The sequence below is a fragment of the Bidens hawaiensis genome, unplaced genomic scaffold, assembly GCF_021521415.1.
Source record: "Bidens hawaiensis isolate Kalapana, Puna unplaced genomic scaffold, B.hawaiensis_p1.1 tig00080838_1, whole genome shotgun sequence".
In the NCBI taxonomy this organism is placed as follows: domain Eukaryota; kingdom Viridiplantae; phylum Streptophyta; class Magnoliopsida; order Asterales; family Asteraceae; genus Bidens; species Bidens hawaiensis.
In genome coordinates, this window is record NW_027503732.1 from 4838 (window position 1) to 14375 (window position 9538).

General features: G+C 38.1%; 1 pseudogene; it reads right to left on the bottom strand.

Annotated features, from left to right (window-relative positions):
- Nucleotides 1-1407: 1407 nt before the first annotated feature.
- Nucleotides 1408-7354, bottom strand: LOC143607278 (glucuronoxylan 4-O-methyltransferase 1-like; annotated as a pseudogene).
- Nucleotides 7355-9538: the final 2184 nt, after the last annotated feature.

Below are 9538 nucleotides of genomic sequence, written 5' to 3' on the forward strand. Positions count from 1 at the left end.
TCGGTTTACAGGTTTAGTGTGTTTTTGGTTCTTCGTTTGAAGTTACTGATTGTGTTTTGAGTTTTTGCTTGTAGCTGCAGGTTTAGTCATCAATGGTGATTGGTGAAATGGAGAAGATGATGGGTTGTGTCCAAGGATTTTCGGTGTTGATTGACCGAATTCTCTAAGTCAACCAGAGAACTCTTTGGTCAACGGACATCTCGAAGAGTTCTCGGTCAAACCTTGACTGAGAACCCGTCTGGTCAACCGAAAACGTATCGTTCTCGATGTCTCTGAATCGCTTGGACCTAGAAACTCTTATTATCCTCTTTAACCAAAGGCATGAGCACTTACTTCTATTGGCGAGTAGCATGGCTTGTGCTGGATTTTTAGTTGGCTTCAATATATCAGGAATAGAGGTACTAAATAAAACACTCAACTTCCAAGTGTCTTCTCCTAAGCGACAGTATATACGCCCAAAGGAAGGCTTAGATCTAAAGTATGGAGGAATGGATGCTGGCAATCAGGCTAGGAAGCGGGTCCCACTCCAGAAAATGGTGCATCAAGAGGCGGCTGGGGGAGCTACTAAATCTGACCAAGCTCAACAGACGGAAGCTTCAGACGCATATTAAAGAGCTACGGTTGATATTTTGTATACAGCTAGAATCAAGCAATAAACCAAAGGGGAGAATCTTGGGCCGTATTTTGTGGTTTATGCTTTGTATTGTTAGATTTAATTTGGGCTTAGTTGGGCTATATTAAGTAAACCGAAATCTATTGATTTCGGTGGGCTTTACTTTGGTTTGGGCCTATGTTGGTAGTCTATATATATGGTGTATGTAAATCATTGTAGGGTTGTTCGTCTAAGTTGGTCGATAACCTCTATAAGTTTGTTAAGGGCTTAAGCACCCAACGTATCAATATGCGTGTGTTTTGAAGCTTGTTCATCGTGTTCTTTGTCATTGTGTTGGTGTTATAGAGTCGGCTTGTTGATTAGTTTCCGCCTAATTAACGAGTTTATTGATATCACATTAAAAGATCATTATCTCGAGACTTACACGAAAATCACGTTTTCAATACTTTTCAAACCAATTTGTAATACGATGGAGAAAGTCAATGGATATGGAATTATTGGACCAGTGGTCCCCTTATCATCTTTTCTTTATCCATAAAATCACAAACAGTTTGGGTTATCACTATAAATTTTGGGACTTGATTACCCAAGTGATTTTGTATATTGTAATGTAGTAAAAAATGTTTAATTTGCGGGAGAAAATATGGGTGTCACAAAATATCTGGAATCCACTAATTATATTTCCCGTTTATTTCACATGCTTAAAAATAAATTCAAGATTCTCAAAACAAGAACAAAAAGTAAAAAACATGAAGAATAAATATCTTAGTATCAAATTGTTGTTGAAATTGAATTTAAGGACAAAAGGGCTTGTTAGGGTCATCTTTGTGACTAGGAATCCTAAAATGCCTTAACCTCCCCTCTTGTTTCACCATATAACTTTCACACAAAAACGCATTAGAAAACTTATCTTCAACCACCCTATTCACATCATGTACAAACACATCAGTCTCCCTCTCTTCACGGTTCCTTGCCATCATCCCAGCTGTATATATCGCGCTCATTCTCCCTGGCGCCTCATCATAGTACCCCGTGGGTGCATCCACCATAATCAAATCCCACGTTGTTTCATAAACATCAATAGGCAAACCCTTAAGTGCCAATTGACATGCTGAGTGCCTAGGCTCACCAACCGTAGTGCACTATGAACCTTTCCCTGCTTCCATAAGGCTACCGGCTTGGTTCACCTTGCTATCATAGGTTACATGGTATGATTCTAACATGAGAAACCTTTTCTTGATTTGCTCGATCCATGCCTCGTCTTCTTCTAAGAACACTGTGCGTCCATTGAAGTTTAGTGAGCTCCACATTGGCCTAGCCCAAAAACAAGAAAGTTGCAAGGTGACTTCTTGTCTAAAACCTTTTTAGTGATAGATATTTCTTCGATAGTTTGTTGTGGGGTGATGGTAGAGGTTGTGTAGTGGACTAATGCTTGTGCTAAAGAAGGTGGGATTTAATTTAGTGCATGTTGGTGAGCATTTTGCCACCCTTTGGATGTTTCTCAATGTAACACCCCGCAACCGCAGCGGAAACGTAAACGGGATGCGACAGACACCTCTGATATCAACCACATTGTTTATAAAGAAAACTGAATGCATTAATATACTTCAAAATTACATTATCTCGTATTTCATTACCGTCTAGGTGATACACACATCATACCATACGATACATAATTCTATCTTTAATAATGTATCCTAACATCCCGCACGCAAATCTTACACACATCAAGCACTTAGCACGTAAGCAATCACTTCATCTTAATTGTACATGAAAAGCATGTGAGAAAACGGGTCAACTACGAATAGTTGGTGAGTTTCACAATTTTAGTAAACCATGATAAATCCATATCATAATATAATATTATTTGGGGACACTGTTAACACAATACTGTACTCACTCCGGGGACAATGTTAACCCATAAACACTTTTAGGAACCCCTGGGGACACTGTTAACCCAGTACTGTACTCACTCCGGGGGCAATGTTAACCCGGAAACACTTCCAAAGACATCTGGGGACACTGTTAACCCAGTCCTGTACTCACTCCGTACGATTCCCGTACAATCAAATATTTATAAATACACGCAAATCCATGCGTTCAGTATGTATTTAAACATTTCAATAGGAATCATGCTTTCCGCCCCGGGAAAATATTTAAAACAATTCAGTAAAAAGGGCTCGTGAAACTCACCTTAGCACATGCAAGCAGGTAACAACAATCATTATCAGTTAACACGTCCAATCTGTAATATGATCACTACGATCGTTACTATACACTCATTATTAATATAACTTTAACCAGGTTAACCGGTACATCTGAGGACACTGTTAACCCAGCACTGTACCCGTTCTGGGGGCAAGGTTAACCCAGAAACACTTTTCCGGACTCAGATTGTGATGTCGCTTAGAGTTCAACAGTCAAATCTTCTAATAGCTTGTTTTCCCCGTTTTGCGTGCCTAGCACGGTTATCCAATTTTATGTTTCAAAATGAGTTTGGTCACACACGACCCGAAAATAGTTGTTGACTGATAATTTAAGTTAAGTGGTGAAATTAGTACTCGGTTTAGACGCCCCGATTGACCGCGGGACCCGTTTCCGTCTTTGGCGTACCGGAAACTGTTAAATCGGTTAAAAATACCCAAATCATCCGAATTATTTTCGGATGATTCATTTTTACTTGTTTAACTCAATTATATGAAAATAGTCCATTTTTAGGGTTTTTATACACCAGTCAGCTCGCTTAAGCGAACTTCACCGGTTTACGCGTTTTAACTTTAAAAGTTTGATAATTAGCACAAATACTTATCCGTTTACTCTCGGATCTTAAAATTTTGCACAAATCACTTTTTAACAGTGGGAATTTTATAAAAATATTTCCAGAATTAACTCTTATATTTAAAATTTATTTATTTATTTTTAAACACCATTTAAACACTAAATATGTCGTAAATACCAAACGATCTTAGAAAAATCCCAAATTTTTCCTGGATGTCCCTGCCATCCACATAGTCCCCTGTAATTTTTCCAGAACCAAAATCTTCTTTTACATGTCATTTTTACTAAAACCGAGCTAAAACACCCTAGAACTCGTTTAACCGAAAAGCCTACTTAGACTTCTCCAACTGACCTCAAATTTTGTGTGTGACTTATACATGATATAAAAAGCTTATCTGCAATTTTCCAGAATTTTTCATAATATTTAACTATTTTTCAACATTTTTGGCCAAAACCGAGCATTAAATTCACCAAATATTCATCCTTTGTCCAAAAATTACCAAAAATTCACAGAACTCTTATTTTCATGTGAACATCCCTGTAAAATTTCATGACCTAACTCTAAAGCATCAAAAATCTGTCCAAATTTCCCAAAACCGAACATAACCGAATATACCTTTCGTTTTCCGCCACTACGAGCCACAAACTCGTCTTTCCGCCTTATCTACCACTAAATACAGAGCCTACAATCAACATACCACAATACCAAGCAAGTTACACTCACGATCAAGCCATTTCTTTCATGGTTACGGTTATGATACTAAAACAAAGATTTAACCGTAAAAATTCGTTTTTGATTCGTTTAACTCCTTTCTTGGACCAAGATCCCTTGTATAACCCGTATACATCACTTGATCATGCAAGAATCGGTTTCCATCTCGGGTTTTCACCCTTTTTCACTTGGAAACCTCCTTTTCTTGCAAGAACACTCAAGAAACGAACATAAACACGTACATAACACAATTTTACCTCGGTTTTTCTTGTCAAAAATCTCGGTTTTTGGCTCTTGGTCTTGAGAGAATTGGAGGTTTGTTGAAAAAGTTGGATGAAAAAAGAAAAATGAATTGGGATTGTGGACATTATGTCCGATCGGGATTTTTGGATGGGTGGGGTGGGACCCACAACTTCATTTGTGGCCACATATTCAGATTCTCGTAATCCGGATAATGTTTTGGATAATCTGGTTCAGTTCGTTTTTCGGTTAGACGTTTAATTCGGCTTAAAACGAGGCTAAAACGGTAGTTTTTCGGCTAAAAATGAAATTTATATAAAACCAATTTAAAAACTTAAACCATGACATTTATTAACTTAAAACGTCATATTATTAGTTATTACGCATCTTTTTCGGCTTGATCGATCGTCTCTTGCTCGGTTTGGTATTAAAGGTTTTGTTTAACGTACGGACGTACTATTAAATCGAAATCCTTTTTCTGTGCTTTAATCCACTTATCCCGAAGCTTTAATACTTCGTAACATCACTAAATATCATATGTCTCGTCTATAATTGAACCCTCGATTCATTCGGGTTTCAATAACTATCGATCGTTTGATCGCATATTCAATACGGTGAATTATATATTCACGTACAATCAATACAATGAACCATGTATTCTCGTATAATTACCATGGTAACTCATGTACCCGACATTACATATGACGTAACTAACGTCTACCGGTTAGGGTATACCTGGTTTCGTCGGAATCGTTACATTCTCCCCCCGTTAAGAAATTTCGTCCTCGAAATTTTACACGCCCTCTATCTCCCTTCGAGAGAAAGGTGGGGGGTTTTTCCTTCAGAATTCACCCTCGCGTTACCAAGTATAATCTGGTCCTCGCTGTGAATTCCACTTAATCTTAATTAATAAAGCTTGGTATGTCCAAACTGTTTAGTTTTCCCGTCTACTATCTCTACGGAATTAGTTATGATATCAAGCATGTCTTCTATGAGTACCTCTATTACTATTACTTTCGTTGCCTCATCGCTTAGGCACTTTTCAATCCGTATACATGGCAAAATATCCTGTATAGTACTTAGCCCCTAGAGTACTTTAATCGATAAACTAAATGACCAACCATGGAGATAGTTCTCATGGGGTCCAATTTATTAAGAAGCTATTTTCGGTTTTGCAAAACCTCATATCACCTTTCTCTAAGGTGATGCCTTAAAATGCCTTGTCACCTCTATTCTGGGACAATGGTTTCCTTTGAACGTTGGCATAAACCCTTTGCCAATCACGCGCTGCTTTCAACTTGTCTTAAATATTATAAATCCGATTGGTTGTTTCTCGAATCAATTCAAATCTTATGGCTTGATTGACGCCCATTTTCAATTTAAAAAATTGGTGATAATTACTTCACCCATAAAAAGCTTCAAGCTCTTGATGCTTCCTTCCCCGCCTTCCAATAATGGAAGTAGGATGACTATTTTGATCTGAGATAATTGAAAATGGCACTCCACGACGAGATACCATTTCACCATCAGGAATTTGGGCAAGAATTCATTGTAATTTATTCCCACTATCATTGGCGAATTTTCTGTCGTTGTGGCGTTCCCTAGGGTTTTCAGTGTGCAGCCTTATCTCTTGCATAACTCAATATTCACCAACACACGTAACCATATCTTTCTCCAAACTCGACCATTAATAAAAATCCTTTCAGATATTCGTATCACCTATAGTCAAATCCGATCCCGGAGGTATGGATTATTTCGATCTATGCACTTCGTCAATGATTAATTCACGAAGGTCATGGAGGGTCGGGATCCAAACCCGATTTTTGAAGTAGAGAATTTAGTCCACGCGCTGTTCGAAATTCTCCTAATTGCCGTAAGATTCCTTCTTTTCCAATTGTTCCTCTTTCAACGCCTCACGTTGAGCGACTCGAATCAGGTTCGAAGGTTCGACTGGACTATCATCCCCAGCACTCGCACTCGCAATGGCTTAACCCGATCTTTCTTACTCAAGGCATCGGCTACGACGTTAGCCTTGCCAGGGTGATAACGGATGTCACAGTCATAATCGCTTAACAACTCGACCCATCTTCATTGCCTCATATTCAGTTCTTTCTTATCAAATATGTGCTGCAAACTTTTATGATCGGTGAAGATGGTGCACTTCGTACCGTAGAGATAATGCCTCCAGATTTCAAGTGCGAAGATAACCACTCCCAGTTCTAAGTCATGAGTAGTGTAATTTTTCTCGTGTACTTTTAACTGTCGGGGAGCATAGGCTATAACCTTATTATTCTGCATCAACACGCATCCTAACTCTCTACGCGATGCGTCACAATACGCGACAAAACCATCGTCTCCATCGGGGAGACTTAAAATCGGCGCTTGGCACAATTTTAATGGTTATTTGGATCTTTGTGAAATCCTTGTTGCTTTACAACATGACAAAGGGATTATGCCTTCTTTATTCAAAATCACATTTCGAAAACTTCGCGTATAGCTCCTCTTGCTTTAACACTTCCACAATTTTCCTTAACCGTCGTTCGTGCTCTTCTTTACGTTGCGAATATATCAAAATATCATCAATGAATGTTATGACAAATTTGTCTAAATAAAGTTTACAGACTTGGTTCATGAGTTCCATGAATGCTGCCGGCGCATTTGTTAGCCCGAAAGGCATAACTAAGAATTCATAATGGCCGTAGCGAATCCGAAACGCTGTTGTTGCAACGTCCTCCTCTTGGATTTTTTATTTGGTGATAACTATATCTAAGACCAATTTTTTCTAAGAATAAATCGCCTTTTGCAGTTGGTTAAACAGATCATTTACTTCAAAAAAGTGAATACCTATTCTTGTTCGTCACTTTATTCAATTCTCCCTAATCAATACATATCCTAACACTTCCGTCCTTCATTTCCCAAATAACACTGGTGCACCCCATGCGACTAACTAGGTCGTATAAAACTTTTATCCAATAATTCTTGCATTTCAGTTGGCGCAAGTCGGTAAGATGCTTTAGCAACAGGGCCAGCTTGAGGTATTAAATCGATTCTGAATTCGACCTGTCGGGTTGGCGGTAATCCAGGAAGTTCTTCTGGGAAAACTTCTGGATATTTAAGTATCACCGAAACATCTTCTATATTTTTCTTTTAAATGCTTTGGCAATCGCGTTTGTTAAATACACCACGTCTTCTTGTCGTAAATATTATAACATCTCAAAATGAGATTAGAGTGGTAACATAATACCGTACACTTTTCTCTGTATCTAATCGCTTCATCGTCCGAAGAAGAGCTTTTAATCATCTTCTTTTCATATTTGATTTCAGCTTCATGTTGAGTTAGCCAATCCATGTTAACTATTACGTCAAAACTTCTTAACTTTACTGGTCGTAGGTCAATAAGGAAAGGATTAATCGTTCAGAGTAATAGGACAATTCCGAACAATTTAGTTAACCATTAGGGATTCACCGTTAGCGATTCTACCGTATGAGGTTCTATAGTTTCACTAATCGGTATCTTTCCAAATGATAGGAGGTTAGCAGGAACTAACTTCTATCGACGACCGTAAAAATATCGCTGAAGCCCATTGATTTAAAACTACAACGTACTTAATACCACCTTTGGATTATGACGTGCTTATTCGAATTACTCACAAAAACACGGCTCCTTGCTTGATCCGAGGTTGATGCTTGTCTTGAGGTTCGTCTTCCAACGACACCTTGGTTCAACTTTGGGCAATTTCTCTTGAAACGTTCTGTACTGCCACATTCATAGCAAGTACAACTGTTTGGCATAATTTGATTTCTTTGGATGGATTGTTATTGAGGTTGTTGGGTTCGGAGTGGTTGTACACGAATGGGTTGGGGTTGCCGGTCCACATGGCTTCAGTTGGTTCTACAATTGGGGCATTACGTCCATCTTTACCATACCTGTGGCCTACTATCACCCGACATTCTTCTTTCTGCCGATAATTATATTTTCCACATTTAAGGAAGGACCCTATATGCGGTTCATGTTTTCACACCAGAACTAGTCTTAGTATAATTCTGGGTTGTAGGACATACCTACTTATTCACAAGTCTATCTTGCACTATACCTTTATCATTTCCCTTCTTTAACACTCGACGTTTCACCTAACGTCCTTCCATTCCGCTTCCCATAGAATCAAATATATCAATGCTGGCTTGTGACACAACCCTTCCAAAGGTTGTATATTTTACAGGGTTGACTATACTCCTTATCGATGGAGTTAGCTCCCAATATAGCGCTCACTTTGCTTAATTTCAGGAGTAATTAGCCATGTTACCAGACATGACAATTCCTTCAAACGATTAGCGTGTTCTAAGTGATCAGCACACAACATTTCTATCTTTCATAGCTCAGTTTCCAATCTCTGAGTTTAATTACTCGAATAAAAGTGCTCTAGCACAAGAATTTTAAATCCTGACCATATCATCTGAGCAATAATTTTCTAATTATAATTTTGTACCATCGTGTTCCATCACGATACAACATAATCTACCAACATATCTGTAGCATATTTCACTACACAATGTTCTAGACTCTTACCAATATCCTTAACCATTTCGATCTTTTTATCCACTCGCTAATCTATTCCTCCCTTTACCATCAGTAAACTATTGATAATCCCCTTAACACAACCGAAGAACGTATCCTTCATACCGGATCTAATTCATTACGACTACTATTCATGTTTAGTTTATAACTAATACTTGTAGTCATAATAGTATTCGGTGGGACATTATCACTCTTAGTAATACCACTAAGAATTGAATATTCATAATCATGTGATTGCTCGAACTATAATTATGCGTTCACATTTGCATCAACACTAGCAGTGATCTGTGATACAACATTCGGTATCATCATCTGCTATCTTTGAGCAATCAACTGAATCATATCAATCTCCATCATTGGAGTTACTCTTTTTATGTCATTCTGCCGTACTCATCCCGTACGCAGTAATCAATACTAATCTCACCGTATAACTCGTTACCAGCTCAATCATAACAGCAGGTACACATACACACCAAATATTATCATATATATTACACATACCAGTATCTAGTATATATGTCTCACAAATATAATAACATATGGACTTAACCTGACGTCGGTTAATGTTTAAAAATGTTTCATAACCCTTGTCATCAACTGACACATAGATCTTTCTCAA